The following is a 17434-nucleotide window of genomic DNA, read 5'->3' on the forward strand; positions in this document are numbered from 1 at the left end:
GGGATTCAGAAGAGTTAAATTACTCACATAGGATTAAACTATTTATAAGTAATGGAAGGGAGGTTTCTAAAATCTTTTTTATTATGGAAAATTTCAAGGATGCACAAAATTAGACTAATATTAAGAACCCAGTGTTCCCTCACTCAGAGATTCAATAAGTGTCAATATTTTGCTACTTTTGTTTCATCTTCCCATATCCCTGCTCATATGCTTTTTTTTCTTCTTCCAGTTGCCACCACTCTTGTAGAACCTGGATTGAATGTGGGCCTGGTTGACCCCACAGAGATTATGTTATATCTAAGATGCATTTGTTATGGAATATTTGACCATGATGGTCACCTACTTCAATTGCTATGATTGTTACGAGAATTGCCAGAGGCTGATAGGGAACAGAGTCCAGAGACAATATAAATGGGAGGGAATCAGGGGGAGGGAAGGTTCGGAGCCTGAAAATCAGACCCCTAGACAGTTACTTGATAGAAGTTCTGTAGCCAAGTCATCCTTGTGTGAGTAACACACTTCTTGCTTCTAGAAGTAGTTCATTTCTCAGTCTCTAAACATTTGTGAACATCTACACTGGCACTCACTTCTTTGAAGGTCATTTGAAACTTATGGTCCTACATGGTGTTTCCTCTGTCTGGAATGGTTTGTACCCTGCCCTCCAATTAAGTCTCTCTCAAATCCCAACATAAATATTACTCAGAGCACCATGCTTTACCACCATCACAGACAAACATAGACTAAGTTATATTTCATTCTGTGGACACATCATACTTAGTAATTAGCACAGTCTAGAATCTGAGCTCTGAGGGATGGTGATTGGGTTTATATTGTTTGTCACAGTCTGCATTGTTATAGAAGACTGGTCCTCAGAGATAAGACAGATAGAATCTCTGAGACCTTGGGTATTTCTCTTTCCTTCATCCGTCTAAGAAAGAACATTCTGGCATTGCTCACTTACTTTCTTCTTCTCCCTTGCTCTCCACTGAGGGCTCTACCATTGTCAGACCAGCTCTTTGGGATGTTTGTTATACAGATTTCTTGGAAAAATCATAGGCTCCTCAAGGAAATAGAAGAAACTGCTATAGGAGGTTTTGGAGAAGCTGTAGAGTGTAAGGAAAACTAATAGTTACTATAGTTACTATAACTTATTGCTTATGAAATGTCTAGCTCAATATTAGATGCTCATGTGCCAATTATTTAATCCTCACATCAATTCTGTAAGGTAAGTATAATCACTGTATAATAAATTGACTATATCATTACTGATAAAATGGCAATATATTTTTGCTTCTTCCTGCCTCTTAACAAATCCTTATTGGCTAGAGCCTGATCTTAAAGTGAAGGAGACATGTGAAGAAAAAAGAGGATCTATGAATAGAAATAATAAGAAAAGTTGATTTCTATTCAGATATCACAGTAATGCTACATGGTCTCTACTTAGCCCTGTGCAGAGATCACAATATTGAATATAGAATGGGATATCAGCCATTTACTGAGCTTCTGTATTAGGATAGAGGTTTGTATATAATTTAAGAAGCAATAGGATATAGCAGAGTGAATTATTTATTTTCGACTCAATTCTGAGCAGGAGCTACTGTGGTTCTGTAATTCTTAAAATACCTTGGATACTTTTAAGCAGTTCTGATACTAGGATGAACTTGACACTATGTGCATATTTACTGTGGCAGTGGCCATTCCCCAAACAAAAACAAAACCGCTATTGACTAAACTGGTGGTGAATCTTAGAATTGATAGCATCTTAGAGAGGGGAAAAAAGTACTTTTTAGGAACATTTTCTAACCTGATTTACTATACCCTTGCTATAGAATAAGAAGAATGCTCAGGTTAGAGGAGAATACAGAGTCACGTCATAGTTATTACTGGCCTTACCAGATCAACCAGTTAACCAGTTAACAAACACTTAAAACATTTTCTTGGGACTCAGTAAATTGTCAACTGTTAAGATCTGCGTTACAGAGTACAGAAATATCCTTGATTAACCAAATTTATTCTTTTAGGCATATAGTAAAGGGGGTGCACAAGTTCTATAGTAAAGAACTGGAAATTGATCTCAAACCCATTTTTTTTAAAAGATTTTATTTGTTTATTTGTCAGAGAGAGCAAGAGCGAGCACAGGCAGACAGAGTGGCAAGCAGAGTCAGAGGGAGAAGCAGGCTCCCTGCGTAGCAAGGAGCCCGATGCGGGACTCGATCCCAGGACACCGGATCATGACCTGAGCTGAAGCAGCCGCTTAACCAACTGAGGCTATTTTTAAGGTCATTTTATGTAATCAAATGCATGATAAACTGCCTCACAGTTCTTGTTCCAAAGAGTAGATTGGTCATTTTCTACATATCTATTGCCATCTTCAAATTTTTCCAGTAAGTTTCCAAAACTTTCAAATATATATAACACACACACACACACACACACACACACACACACACACACATACAATATGATGCCTGAATTTATTGGCTGCTTCTTGGCAATTAGTGAAGATGATGATGCCTAGTGTTAGAAAACCATGTGAATTGTCTTTGCTTTTTTCTTGTATTTTGTTTTCAGAATAAATTGTCACTATCTTTTTAAAAATATTTTTAAAATCCCCTTCATACAAAGTACACCCTTTGGAATTATTGATCACTATATGTATATATACATATAGTGCATATATGTATATATACATATAGTTTATATATGTATATATACACTATACATATAGTGATCAATATATATATATTCTAAATATATATATTATATATATAATTCCATATATACATATATACATATATATACACATAATTATAGTTTCAAGCATTTGAAACTTAAGGTGAATGCTACAAACATGTACCCAGTGCCTCACCAACCTCCCAGATCAACTGCAAACATAGAGAACTGGTTTAGTACTATCAACTTGTCTCTTTTATGCTTATCTTTTGCATACTTGCATGGATACAAATTTTTCTGGATATGTTCCTGCTGGTTTGGTTAGTTCTGAGACTTCTGGGAATTCTGAAGGAATGACTCTGTATGCAGAGTAGAGTGACCAAACTTCAGTGTGACTCAAGAGAGGCTCCATTCCATTAGACTAAGGTCTTATTTTAGAGACAAAGGAGGTGAACCATCAAAGGGTAGAGAATTACCAAATGCATCCTTTTGACTTTGGAGCCTCTTACACCCAAATTGGCGGCACTCTCTACTCAGCCTTGACAATCTCTCAGGAACAGATTGGCATAAGCCACCTGGTAGTACAGGCATCTGGTAATTCTCATCCTAGGATATTCTTAGCAACCCAACATGACCTTATCTTCTGATGTAAAATACTTGCCATTCTGTTTTAAATTTTAAACAGAAAATGCTGTAGGTTGTTTGTTAATGACAGTAAATCCTTGCTTATTTTTTGCACACAGACTAAAATTCCCCAATAAATCAGTTTCAGGGTACCATCTTCCCTAGTGTATTTCCCAAATATGGATCATTTTTATTATTTGTTTCTAAACCATCTCCAAGTTTCCTTTTTATTCAAGTGCTGGTTCTCAGAATGGAATACGGTCTTCTTTATGAGAATGAGTATCCCCAGCAGGAGATATTATTACTCACTGGTGTTGGTTTGTCTATGTGAGAGAGGCCTGGATTTGAAGTTACATAACATGGTTTCCCAGGCCAGTCTCCCACTGATTTCCTTGGCCTTGAGTAAGTCTCTTAATAATTTCTTTTGGAAGTAGGTTCCTTGATGACAAATGGGAATGGTTATTCCCCCCCACCCATGACCACTTGACAGAGATGTCAAGGTAAGGATATAATTAAGTGGAAGTTGTGAAAGTGCATCATAAAAAGTTAAAATCCCTACACAGGTGTAAGCTATTATTACTGAAAAGAAGTTTGAAAAGCTCAGATCACTCACCTAACCTTCATTTCTCCAGGGCTAAGAATGCATTTTTAGATGATATGTGTACTTTCTTTCATAGGGTCTTTTTAATCACATTAAAGGATTTCATTAGGACTGTCACTATTAATTTTATAACAGTATGCTGTGCCATATCAGCCTTTAAAATTATGATTGTCCCCCTTTGACTAAAGACTGCTGAGAAAAGGTAATATGTTCATTTGTTTGTTTTGAGCTGGTATTATTATAATTGGACTATTTTTTTAAAAGATTTTATTTATTCAATGGACAGAGATCACAAGCAGGCAGAGAGACAGGCAGAGAGAGAGAGGAGGAAGCAGGCTCCCTGCTGAGCAGAGAGCCCAATGTGGGGCTCGATCCCAGGACCCTGATATCATGACCTGAGCTGAAGGCAGAGGTTTTAACCCACTGAGCCACCCAGGTGCCCCTATAATCTAATTATTCTTTCTAAATTCTTTTTTCTTTATCCAAGCCCTTTCATTTGCTTTCCTGCCTTTTCTTAGCTATACACTTGATGCATAATCAACATACAGATTCACCCTAGTGTCCACCTCAACAAGTTGTCTTTCTTCCTTTCATTGTATGCGTCACTGCCAGCCATGGCTCCACCTGATGATCCTGGAACCTAACACACGCCCACTGTTTTTGTCTCTTCCCAACCTGTAGCCCCAACAAAGGGCCTTGGCTAATTAGTTCTGGTTAGTTCTTGCCCTTCACCAGAGATTTTAAACTAAATTTAACAGAATTGGTGTGGTCAAGACATGTGTCTTTAACTAAGTAAGCCATTATCAGAGGATGGGGCCGACGGATGCTTTTTATCCTTCACTGTTTATGGAAATGTGTTCTCTATGTCATCCCATGTTCTGCTTCAGACTGATTCAGAGTTGAGCACTCTGGAGATATGCTTTGATCTTTGCTATCCTAATCTTTTACTGAAGACTTTCAACTTTAAAACACTTGATGCTCAGACCATCATCAAGTTCACATTAAATGCTTTAAAATTAATCATTTAAAATTAATGATTAAGCCTCTATATCAGTCAGGATTCATTACCTTGTGCTGTCATCACAACCCCAAAATCTTACTTCTCAAGCTTGTTATATATCTACTGATAGTGTTCTATTCATTGTTAACAGTCAGGAACCAAGGATGACAGAATTTCCAACTCACATATGTCTTTGTAATTACCATAAAGGGGCAAAGGGAAAATGACAATCCTGTGCTTGCTTCTACAACTTCTCAGAAGTGACATATTTACTTTCACTTACATTTGATTGACCAAACAAGTCCTATGGCCATGAAAGATCAAGAAAACACAATCTCTCCATCTGTCTGGAGAGAAAGTGTATGAAAAGCCCTCTTAGGAAGCATGATAAAAACAAAGAATTAAATAAAGATATACAGTTGGGTCGTCAACTTAAAATATTAGCCACACATAATGAGACATGCTAATTGAAGAACTCTGATATTCTTAAAAAATAGAGTCCAGAGAACAGGCTCACTCCAGAAAAAAAAAAAAAATACAACTTTTAAGTTAAGTAGAGGACACTATATGTATCCTATAGTAATTTTTTCCCATATTTTTTTCTGGCCCTGTCCATGTTTTCCTTCCAATTACATGATGACAAAGTTACTTGTACTCTAAGTTTTAGTCCATTATTGAGTATGTTACACAGCTGTTACTCGACTGGGATGGTGACAGACTATTATTAGCTTCCATAACATATCTTTATTTTCTGATAGACTTGCCAGCAGCAGTGAGCCAGTAATAGCAATTGCAGTGGTAAGAACTGTGGAAGTCCATCTGGAAGGAGCTCACAGACACACACAGTCACGAGGCGGCATCTGGGATACAGAGAAAAAAGAAACTCTCGGTTAGTTTACCAGAGAGAGTGGGAGAGAGGGTGCTACAGGAAGCACTATTATCCATGAAATGCCATTTTATTTTAAAATATTATATGAGCAAATTATAAAATATTATATGAACACTTTTCTCTCCAAAAATTTCACAGGGCAGGTGACCACCCCACTGCATCCTGGAACCTAACCTTGGGTTTAGGGAAAAGGAACTTTGGCAAGGGCATTCATCCTACTCTTTTTTCTTTTACTGAAAGTTACAGGGCAACTTTATATCCACGCACTGTAGCAAAGGAGCCACTTTCAAAGTCTTATCTTAGAGACTTCTTTTTTTTTTTTTTTTTTTTTAATTTCCAGCATAACAGTATTCATTATTTTTGCACCACACCCCGTGCTCCATGCAATCCGTGCCCTCTATAATACCCACCACCTGGTACCCCAACCTCCCACCCCCCGTCCCTTCAAAACCCTCAGATTGTTTTTCAGAGTCCATAGTCTCTCATGGTTCACCTCCCCTTCCAATTTCCCCCAACTCCCTTCTCCACTCTAAGTCCCCATGTCCTCCATGCTATTTGTTATGCTCCACAAATAAGTGAAACCATATGATAATTGACTCTCTCTGCTTGACTTATTTCACTCAGCATAATCTCTTCCAGTCCCGTCCATGTTGCTACAAAAGTTGGGTATTCATCCTTTCTGATGGAGGCATAATACTCTATCCCCAGGGGTACAGGTCTGTGAATCGCCAGGTTTACACACTTCACAGCACTCACCAAAGCACATACCCTCCCCAATGTCCATAATCCCACCCCCTTCTCCCAAACCCCCTCCCCCCAGCAACCCTCAGTTTGTTTTGTGAGATTAAAAGTCACTTATGGTTTGTCTCCCTCCCAATCCCATCTTGTTTCATTTATTCTTCTCCTACCCACTTAAGCCCCCATGTTGCATCACCACTTCCTCATATCAGGGAGATCATATGATAGTTGTCTTTCTCTGCTTGACTTATTTCGCTAAGCATGATACGCTCTAGTTCCATCCATGTTGTCGCAAATGGCAAGATTTCATTTCTTTTGATGGCTGCATAGTATTCCATTGTGTATATATACCACATCTTCTTGATCCATTCATCTGTTGATGGACATCTAGGTTCTTTCCATAGTTTGGCTATTGTGGACATTGCTGCTATAAACATTCGGGTGCATGTGCCCCTTTGGATCACTACGTTTGTATCCTTAGGGTAAATACCCAATAGTGCAATTGCTGGGTCATAGGGCAGTTCTATTTTCAACATTTTGAGAAACCTCCATGCTGTTTTCCAGAGTGGCTGCACCAGCTTGCATTCCCACCAACAGTGTAGGAGGGTTCCCCTTTCTCCGCATCCTCGCCAGCATCTGTCATTTCCTGACTTGTTTATTTTAGCCATTCTGACTGGTGTGAGGTGATATCTCATTGTGGTTTTGATTTGTATTTCCCTGATGCCGAGTGATATGGAGCACTTTTTCATGTGTCTGTTGGCCATCTGGATGTCTTCTTTGCAGAAATGTCTGTTCATGTCCTCTGCCCATTTCTTGATTGGATTATTTGTTCTTTGGGTGTTGAGTTTGCTAAGTTCTTTATAGATTCTGGACACTAGTCCTTTATCTGATATGTCATTTGCAAATATCTTCTCCCATTCTGTTAGAGACTTCTTTAAAGAATCACTGTCAATCCCAGAGAAGATGAGAAGACTATCAATGTCTAATCCTCGATTCTCTACAGTGAACAAACTTCAGCTGTTTATCAGGAAAATACTCTCCAGTGAAATCTATTATAGTCTTTGAGTCTTTACTGACTCAAATCAGGAAACATTTCCTGAGCATTTATCTTGCATAACAGAGTTTTAATACCTTAATTTGTTTTATGAATTTGTGAGATATTTATTAGAAAGTTCTCATTTTACTGATTAAGAAATCTGAAACCCAGATTTTGGGCTATAATGTCTGTCTTCTTTTAGGAATTCAGGGTTTCTACTACTAGGTGCTGTTGCAGTGAATGCAGACCTATTCTTAGGAGCTCTCTGGATCTATATGAGAGGAGGAAATGACTGGTGGACAAATGATTAAAAATGCAGAATACTTTGTATGCATAAGGCAATACTATATACCATCTATTTAGTTCTTAATATATCTAGGAATTACTTCAAGGTCCAATTTAAAAAATTTCCTTTACTCCTCCCCAAACCCACAACTGATTGATAGAAGTTAAGCTTTACAGATGCCAAATAGCTTGCCAAATTTATTAGCTCACAGCTAATAAATAGTGGGCCAGGGACTGGATCTTAGGTTTGACTCCAAATTCAGGTGCTTAGCTACTTGGCTAAGCTATCTTAATAAAGATTTTTTTTTTAAGATTTTATTTATTTATTTTACGGAGAGAGAGAGAAAGAGAGACCATAAGTAGGCAGAGAGAGGGAAGCACGCTCCCCATTGACCAGAGAGCCCGATGCAGGGCTCGATCCCAGAACCCTGAGATCACGACCTGAGCTGAAGGCAGAGGCCTAACCTACTGAGCCACCCAGGCGCCCCAATAAAGATTTTAATAGGGAAAAAAAAGATGTTCTACTTACCAATAGAAATAAAAGCTGCAAGGTGCTGTGGGTTCAGAGGAAAGATGAGTTCCTACAATCTACAACATTGTCTTTAAGCCTTTTTGTACTCTTCTTACATGGACTCTGGCCTGGACTGTCTTCTATCCTGCCTTATTTATTAATTTATTATTTCTACTGATTAGAGTTTTCCCTGCTGCTCTCCCTTCTTCCATTCTTCCTCCCTCTGACTTGAGTGTAAGCTCCGTGCAGGCAGAGATCATTGTTTTATCCAGGGTGAATACCAAATGTGTAGAGTAACACCTGGCACATAGTAAGAGCTCCACAGATATTTTCAAGTTAATATCTTAATAATATTCTTACTTACTTCTTAATATTCTTACTTATGAGAATACCATTTGGAAGGCATAGCAGAATTTCCAGGTGGTCATGAGATTTTTAGTTTCAAAAATGGAGACTAAAGTATAACAAGTATGAGGATTCTTCCTAGAGTAAATAATCTTCAAAATCTTGGGTGACCAGGAATGTATTAGAAATGTATGTTACCTGCTGCTAGTCCTTGAGACAGCTGACAGTGTATCCTTATGTGATGCGAAAGAACAGCTATTCCGTTTAGGTGTTCTTTTGTATCACTTGGATTTTGAAAAGCATTATCTTTTTTTAGAGAAAGCTGAAAAGCAATTTAAGGAGTTTTCCCTTTGCTCTTGTCATTCCAAATCTATCTTTTGAGTCATTCAGATTTGTTGGCATAATATTTCCTCTGCCTTTACTTCTGTTAATGGCAGAATCCCCTTCTTGGCTTTCATTGCTGGTATCTAGATTCTGTTGGTGAACGTTCTTTGCTGAGTGAGTTCAGACAAGGTGTTGTGACTTCACACAGGGGTTTCTGTGCAGATCTGCAGATCTGCAAAGAAACCAGAGATTGGCCATAATTCTTGGTTAAGTTTCAGAACCAAAGATGGCAATGGGACTGTGAAAGACACCATCTGTTTGAGCGTAGAAATTACCTAGCTCTACTAGTAACAATTGAAATCTGAAATGCTTCCCATTTATGTTGGAAATGATAGTGGTGGAAGCCTTCAGAGATTCGAGGAGGTGATGCTGACCTCCTGGACTAGTCAAAAGCCTCTAGGGCCTCCCATCCTTTATTTCTCATCTTTTTGGTTAAGGGATTAGAAATGATGTCTGGGAGAGAGACTATGGACTCTGAAAAACAATCTGAGGGTTTTGAAGGGACGGGGGGTGGGAGGTTGGTGTACCAGGTGGTGGGTATTATAGAGGGCACGGATTGCATGGAGCACGGGGTGTGGTGCAAAAATAATGAATACTGTTATGCTGGAAATAAAAAAAAAAAAAGAAATGATGTCTGGGTGGTTAAATTTTTTTGCTTATGTTTTGAAACATTGGTAATTTGATCTATTGAGAATATTAGAAATAATTTTCTGGAGGATGACAGTTGAAGACAATACACAGTTCAAAGTCAGATTCCAGTTTTTAAGCAGCTAGACATGAAGCAGCAACCTAAGAACAGGGCCAAAGTTGGGTGAAGGTTTAGGAACCAACTGTCAACAAGACTGAGTTGGGAAGACAACTTGGACCAGAGGTAGAACAGCTGACTGTGGAATTCTGAGGCAAAGGCAAAATGCAGTTTTGTGTGTTTCCTGTACAACCTTGTATGTGTGTATCAGGTGTACATAGATTGACTTAAACAGAATAAAAAGTATCTTGACAAGCAGAAAGAAAATTAACATCTTCCTCACTGAAATGACAGCCAACACAGACATTTTTCTTGCCACCTCCCCTGGAAAAGTTCTAGGATATATTATTTTAATAGAACCTAAACTTTTATTATTCACCCTCCCCCTATTTCGTTCCACTATGAAACCTAAAGATTCCATTAATAGGATTCTGAGTTCAGACATGTAGGAAGAGGGAGCTCTATTCTTTTATATCAAAGTTATGTATCTTGGTATTATAAATTTTTATACTAAATGCAAGAAATCTGCTAATGGGATTTTCCCAAGATAATTTAGGCAATAAACATATTAACCTAAAGAGTCTTTGCAAAAATTAAGTGTTTGTACAAAATGCTCTACTTTTATTTTTTATATATTTTTTATTAAATTTTTAAATTTTTTTATAAACATATAATGTATTTTTATCCCCAGGGGTACAGGTCTGTGAATCACCAGGTTTACACACTTCACAGCATTCACCATAGCACATACCCTCCCCAATGTCCATAACTCCATCACCCTCTCTCTCTCCCCCTCCTCCTGGCAACCCTCAGTTTGTTTTGTGAGATTGAGAGTCACTTATGGTTTGTCTCCCTACCGATCCCATCTTATTTCATTTATTCTTCTCCTACTCCCACACCACCCACGTTGCATCTCCACTTCCTCATATCAGGGAGATCATATGATAGTTGTCTTTCTCTGATTGACTTATTTTACTCAGCATAATACCCTCTAGTTCCATCCATGTCATCTCAAATGGCAAGATTTCATTTCTTTTGATGGCTGCATGGTATTCCATTGTATATATATACCACATCTTCTTTATCCATTCATCTGTTGTTGGACATCTAGGTTCTTTCCATAGTTTGACTATTGCGGACATTGCTGCTATAAACTTTCGGGTGCACGTGCCCCTTCGGATCACTGAGTTTGTATCTTTAGAGTAAATACCCAGTAGAGCAATTGCTGGGTCATAGGGTAGCTCCAAAATGCTGTACTTTTAGAATAGGTCCTATTTACTTCCTCTCAGTGGATATTAGGTAATACAAGCTAGAAGTAGCATACAGTGACACCTGGACATTACTGGACCCCAGAGAGCATAAAGCAGGTTTTCCTGAAGAAGCTGGGTCCTTCTTTGCCTGATTATTGTCTGTGGTGTTAAGGTAGGTTCTTCCTATATCTCATCTTAAGTCACTGACACAGAGGATAGGAGAGTTGATACAGGAGTCAAATGCACATCCTTAATGCCCACTGTATTGTCTTTGCTTTTAGTACTAAGCTCCTTGCTCTGTGAAGTGTGTCTACAGCTAAGGACAGCCCTAGGCTTTCTCTCCATTGCCAGATCAGTTGATTTGCAGTCTGAGAGCACTTAGGCTCAAGGGATTGTGCTATGATGGATTAACAATATTTGCTCAGGGTGTGGGTGGGAAAGTGAGTTTCAGTAGCCCCTAAGACTGATATGTAAAGTTAAAGGACAGAGCTTACGATGCCACTACTGGATCACAGATTCTGTGCTCCACTCCACTCGGCCCCCCACCTTGGCAAAAATGTTTAACCATACAGAGACTGCGTGGTGGTGCATCAAGACTCTGCTGTCTCCCAGAAATATGCTGGGTAGAAAGTTAACAGCTGTAGACTCTTCAAGAACGAGTTCTTCACGTTATGAATACAGAACTGGTTGTCTTCACAAAGAACCAGAGGGATCCTCATGTCCTTGACAACATGATGAATAAACTGGACCTTAACTCTGGGGAGCAGATGGATTTCCAAGAATTTCTTAATCTTCCTGGTGGCATGGCCATAGCTTACCATGATTCCTTCATGATATCTGTCTATTTCCAGAAGTAAAATTGAAGGGCTCTTGGGCCTGGCCTCCAGACCACCCACCCCCTTTCCTTCTAGCCTCCTAATTTTCTGTTCCTCACAGTGCACACTTACCCGGAATCCAGCACCCCACCAACCCATGCAAGACACCCCTGCTGGTAGTAATAATGCAGTAGCATTGGTAGAAGTCCATGCACACACAAATAAAATAACTTAAAAAATTGTAAAGGACAGTTGCAAAGTATTCCCCCTGAACCTTGAACATAACCTGTTTAGGACCTCTCTCTAATTACGTTTCCTAGAAAAAAGAAATGCAAAATTATAAATTTCTTAGCTATGGTACTGAACAAATTTTCATTCAACTGGCCTTTGACACTTTTATTCTATTCAGTATTTAAAGTGGTTTTTTAGGGAGCCTGGGTGGCTAAGTTTGTTATGCAATTGCCTTCAGCTCAGATCATGATCCTGGAGTCCTGGGATTGAGTCCCAGAGTCAGGATCCCTACTAGCAGGAAGTCTGCTTCTTCTGCTGACCGCTTTCCTCTCATGTTCTCTCTCTCCCATTCTCTCTCTCAAATAAATAATAAAATTTTTTAAAAAATAAAGTGTTTTTTTTTTTCAAATCCTTTTCACTTTGTGTTTCAGAGTCCAGTAAGTTTGCTCTCTATTTTAGAGGAGGCATTTTCTTTTGTTTAGTGAAACTTACTTCGAGTATCAAAGGGGTGCATATTCATTTCTAATGCAATAAGACATATAACTAAACCTGTCTTGTCCTTATCCTTTCTCTTCACAATCACAAATATGTCACATTGCCTCTTGGCCTCCCCACACCAGAGCCTTGTCAGGGGTTAGGGCCGCAGTGACAAATAGACTTGCTATATCTACAGAAGAAGAATGGGAGTGGTTTCTGGGTCCTGTTCCAGAATGGTATCTCTTAGCTCTCAGATCCTCAGTCTCTACGTTTTAGATTGCTGACCCAAATAATGAATCAGCAAACTATAGACTATGAGCCAAATCCTGACCACTGACTTTTTCTGTATGGCCAAGACCTAAGAATGACTTCTAAACTTTGATGGAGAGAATATTAAATTTGGATACAAATGAAGTCATATTTCTTGTTGATCCATAAAGCCTAAAATATTTATCATCTTGCTCTTGATCGGAAAAAGAATCGTAGACTCCTCATTTAAATACACACATAATTAAATAATAATACATTTAACTAACTTTGAAGCATACCTAATTACTGTTTTTTTTTTTTTCCCAGATATGCTGCCTCATGAGATATTCAGAATGTGAAAGTTTTGTTTTTATAAATGAAATCAAAGAATTTCAAAATCAAAATCAGGCTGGATAATTAATTGGCAAAGATGTAAGAATTGCACACACAAGAAAGTCATTTTGTATTGGATTATCATGAGAGATTAACCCTTCAATACAAGTGACACAGTTAAAACAATTTCAGATTCAGGTTGGGAGGGGCTGTTCTTGAAATCCACCTGAAGGGCTTTGAACTGCCGGAATATATTGCACACTAGGGGGCAATCTTTCTAGCCAACTTTTCATACATTAAAATACATTGTGAATCCCTAGAAATTGCTAAAGTGTTGATTCTGGATGGGGCAGGTCACTGGCTCAGCCCGAGATTCTGCATGTCTAGCAGGGGTTCCTGAGGCTGCTGCTCTGGAGTTCCTGAGTTGAGAAGACTCTGGCGCTTTCCGCTGGACCTCACCACTTTTCCCTTAAGCTATGATGAAGCCTGACTACAGAGGTAGTGCTTTGACCTTGAAAGTCAAAATCATAAAAATCACAAACACCTGGAACCAAGTTTCTGTTTTACTGAAACATTTTATAGATCTGGCATTCCATCAATCAGAGAGGTTGGTATGGAAATGATAAAGAACAATTGCCTCAAAGCGTGTATGTTTACCTCTTGGCAGAAGTGACAGTCTGATGGCTGTGCCTGTGAAATACAAATGCCTTGTATTAATCTGTCCATGTAAACAGCAGACAAATGCTGATGAGGAAAAAAAGACAATCCATAATAACCATAGATAACTCACATATCATAAGCTAAGTTAATTGTTATTGGGGTTATACTCAAGTTCAGCCCATCTGTGTCTTGTAAGTACTGCAGTCACCAATGTCCCATCATGGCATAGGATGCAAAATCATAAAGCTTTGAGCTTTAACATTATTCTGGTTTCTGAATCTTGCATCATCGGTAACAAAAGTGCTTGTAAATAAGCTAGCAGATCGAATTAACAACTTCCATTTCTTGAGATTTGAGCCTTTTGGTATGCTTGCTTCTGATATCATTTTGCATATTTAAATTTATTCGTACGGAGCATCTTCTTCCTTTTCTCCTCCTCCTCTTTCTTTCCTCCTCCTGTTCTTGCTGTTTGCTTGATTCCTTCTACTTTTTCTCTTTTGCTTTCTTGGAAGGAGATTTTTTTGGAAGAGATTTCCTGGTATTTAAAGCAGAAAGACTTTGCTATATCTTATATTTATGTAATTCGCAGTAACAGAGTAAAAAAAATTCAGTCTTCTTCAGTCTTTTTTTTTTTTTTTTTAGATCCACAGTCACATAAGGAAATGATTGGTGGAACTGAGAAGGCTATGTCTATAAAGCAAACCAAGGAAAAAAGAATTTGATGTTATTATTAATGAAGCAGGTGGCACATCTTTTCAAAATCCCATTTTAGCTGGGCAATGATTTGCAATGAGAGTTGACATGTTCATTTTTGCCAGGCTAACACACCCAAGGCCTACTGAAAGTCAGGGTAGGAAAAATAAAATAAAGAAAAGGAAAATCTTCTTTAATAAGCCTGAATTTTTGTTGCAGAATTTTTGTTGCATTCCCTTTAGAAAGTTTATTCTTTGCTCTATTTGTTACTACAGACTTGCTAGCATGATAAGATCAACCAAACAGGAGCTTTGCAGTTACTTGTAAGAATCACCCTACAAACTAATAGTAAATGGTTATTGATGCAGGAATGGAAAAGTTTGAGGCACTCTTCTTTCTGCGGCTATTCTGCAACCCTTTTTTTAGATGAAAAATGTAATAGGTTAGAGTAATCTCTGCTCAAGATTTCTGGGTTAAGCTGTAAATTATTTAGCTGTGATGAAATGATGAACATATTTGGTCTATTAATTAGAAGTGTTCCATCACATGGTCCCTCTACTTTGATTAAATCATGTGACTTATTGAGGCAAAACAGGAGATAACTGACCTTTAAAAGTAGTCTCACATTAAATCTATCTGGGCCATAATTCTTTCTCATTTTAACAGAACAGATTTCAGTACTTATGAATATTTTAGAGTTCTACTTAGACTTTTCTCCCTTCAGTGAAAGAAAGAGCTATCCTGAAATTAATTTTTTTTTTTTTTTGTAAAAGCAAGGTCCATGCACCTAGCTAGAAGCAATTCACACAGTAACTAATCCTAATGCCCTAATGCACCTGTATTGTAGGTAGGAATGGTTTAGAGCATTAGGTGCATCAAAAATGACTGAGTAATAAGGATCATATCTGATTTAGGGCTGAGTTGCTAAGATCCTTGTCTAATAGGACAGTTGCTTCAAATGGCACTTGAGAGCAAGGCTGAGGGTAAAGTACTAATCTGATTTCTAGAAGAAATATGTAGTTCTGTGGGGCAACCTTGCTTCATATCATGGTTTAGAATAATTGAACAACACTCTAGACCCTTATTATGTTTTTTAATACTGTATTTTCTTTTAAATAAAATGCTATAAAGTAACATAGGAGTGTTAGCTTCAGTTTACCTTGTAGAATATCACTGGAGCACTGGTGTTCTACAGAACAGTGAATCATGGACCACTACACAAAAACTAATGATGTACTATATGGTGACTAATGTAACATAAAAAAAAATGACTGAATCAAATAAATGTGTGCTACCAAAATGAGTCCAGTAAAGCAGTTCCAAGAGTATTCTTCTTGGGGGACAGTTATCATGGAGTTGTTCAGGTAGTTGAGTGTGTTTCCTATCAATTATTTATTTTATTTATCTTTGTGGCTCCCAAGAAGATGGAACAGAAAACTCAGATGGACAAATGGATCTTTTCCCATGATAAGTTCTAATTGGGTCTGGAGTGTAGGACAGAAGACTTGCCAAAACATTGCCAAGGTTTTCCATTCTTTGCATTTTGGGAGTTTTGAAGATATTGTCAAGTCCCAAATGGTAAGATGAGAAGATTAGGGTGAGGAAGAGATTTACTCTAGTTAAGCCAGGCAAAACCAGCATTGAGTTAGATTAGAATGGAGAAGCAAGCTACTCAGGAGTGTCTAGGTATACATAAGTTGTCTGTTTTCCACTATCTATTTAAATAGACAGCAAATGACATTTATTGGTGGAGTCCTACTTCAAAAGGGAAAGTGTAATTAAGAATTCATATATTAGAATATTTGAGGCCTATTATCTGGGTAGTGTCTATTTTGTTGGATCACCCTGATAGTCATTGGCATGTATTGAAAGGTACCTCATTTCAGAGCCTTTCAGAGCCCAACCTATAGAGTGAAAGCAAATTTATGAGTTGTGGGGTTTCATCCTATGAAACCTGTTAAATGAATTGACATTTCAAATTAAAGAACTCCTATATCTTTGAATTTTATTTGATAATAATTGTTATTCTTTTTTATTTAATGACTTTTCTAGAAATTAATGTTTCTGTTCTGTATGGCTTGTCAGAAAGGAAGAGCCTTTGAAAGCACAATTACGTTGCAGATAGAGAATGTGTCCGTAAGACTCATTTAGGATGGTTTGATAGTTCTAAAATGTGTTTATGAAAACTTTTGGGTCATGGAATCACATACTAAGGAGCACATGAACACAGACCCGAGCTTGCATGCAGAGCTACAGTTTCGTATGGAAGCTGTAGTGCAAAGTGAAAATAAGCAGCTCTGAGTATAGCGAAGATCCTTGCCTTCCCTTTCATTTTATCATCGCACGTTCTCTCTGACGAGTCACCACCTGATACTTTGTTAATGGGTGATAATAGTAGCATTTTGCAAAGATTGTTTCTTATGCTCTATAGCTGTTTCTAGAAGTTAGCCTTGTCTTTAACATAATCCCCTATTCTTCGAAGATCTGACTCACCTTATGTTCCTCTTTTTGCCTCATGTTATCCCAACCTATTTGTTTGATGATGTTGAATTATATTTTTGTGCATCCTATATCACTCTCACATCTGAATATAATTGCTCCTAACCAAGTTCACAAACAAAAGAAAGTCTTTTTTTTAAATTTTATTTATTTATTTGATAGAGATCACAACTAGGCAGAGAGTCAGACAGAGAGAGAGAGAGAGAGGAGAGGAAGCAGGCTCTCCTTCTGAGCAGAGAGCCCGATGTTGAGGCTTGATCCCAGGACCCTGAGATCGTGATATAAGCCAAAGGCAGAGGCTTTAAACCACTGAGCTACCCAGGCACCTCACAAAAGAAATTCTTTATAGCAGTCATAATTGGCTCAAGCTGATTTTTACCATTAGTTGTCATTTAT

General features: G+C 38.0%; 1 long non-coding RNA gene across 1 annotated transcript; it reads left to right on the forward strand.

Moving 5' to 3' along the window:
* The first annotated feature begins 9622 nt into the window (after positions 1-9622).
* LOC116583269 lies at positions 9623-15805 on the forward strand. Its single transcript, XR_004282673.1, has 3 exons — positions 9623-9663; positions 14489-14495; positions 15735-15805. It is a non-coding gene; the product is annotated as an uncharacterized LOC116583269 (long non-coding RNA).
* Positions 15806-17434: the final 1629 nt, after the last annotated feature.

This window comes from Mustela erminea, chromosome 1 (genome assembly GCF_009829155.1).
Source record: "Mustela erminea isolate mMusErm1 chromosome 1, mMusErm1.Pri, whole genome shotgun sequence".
NCBI lineage: Eukaryota > Metazoa > Chordata > Mammalia > Carnivora > Mustelidae > Mustela > Mustela erminea.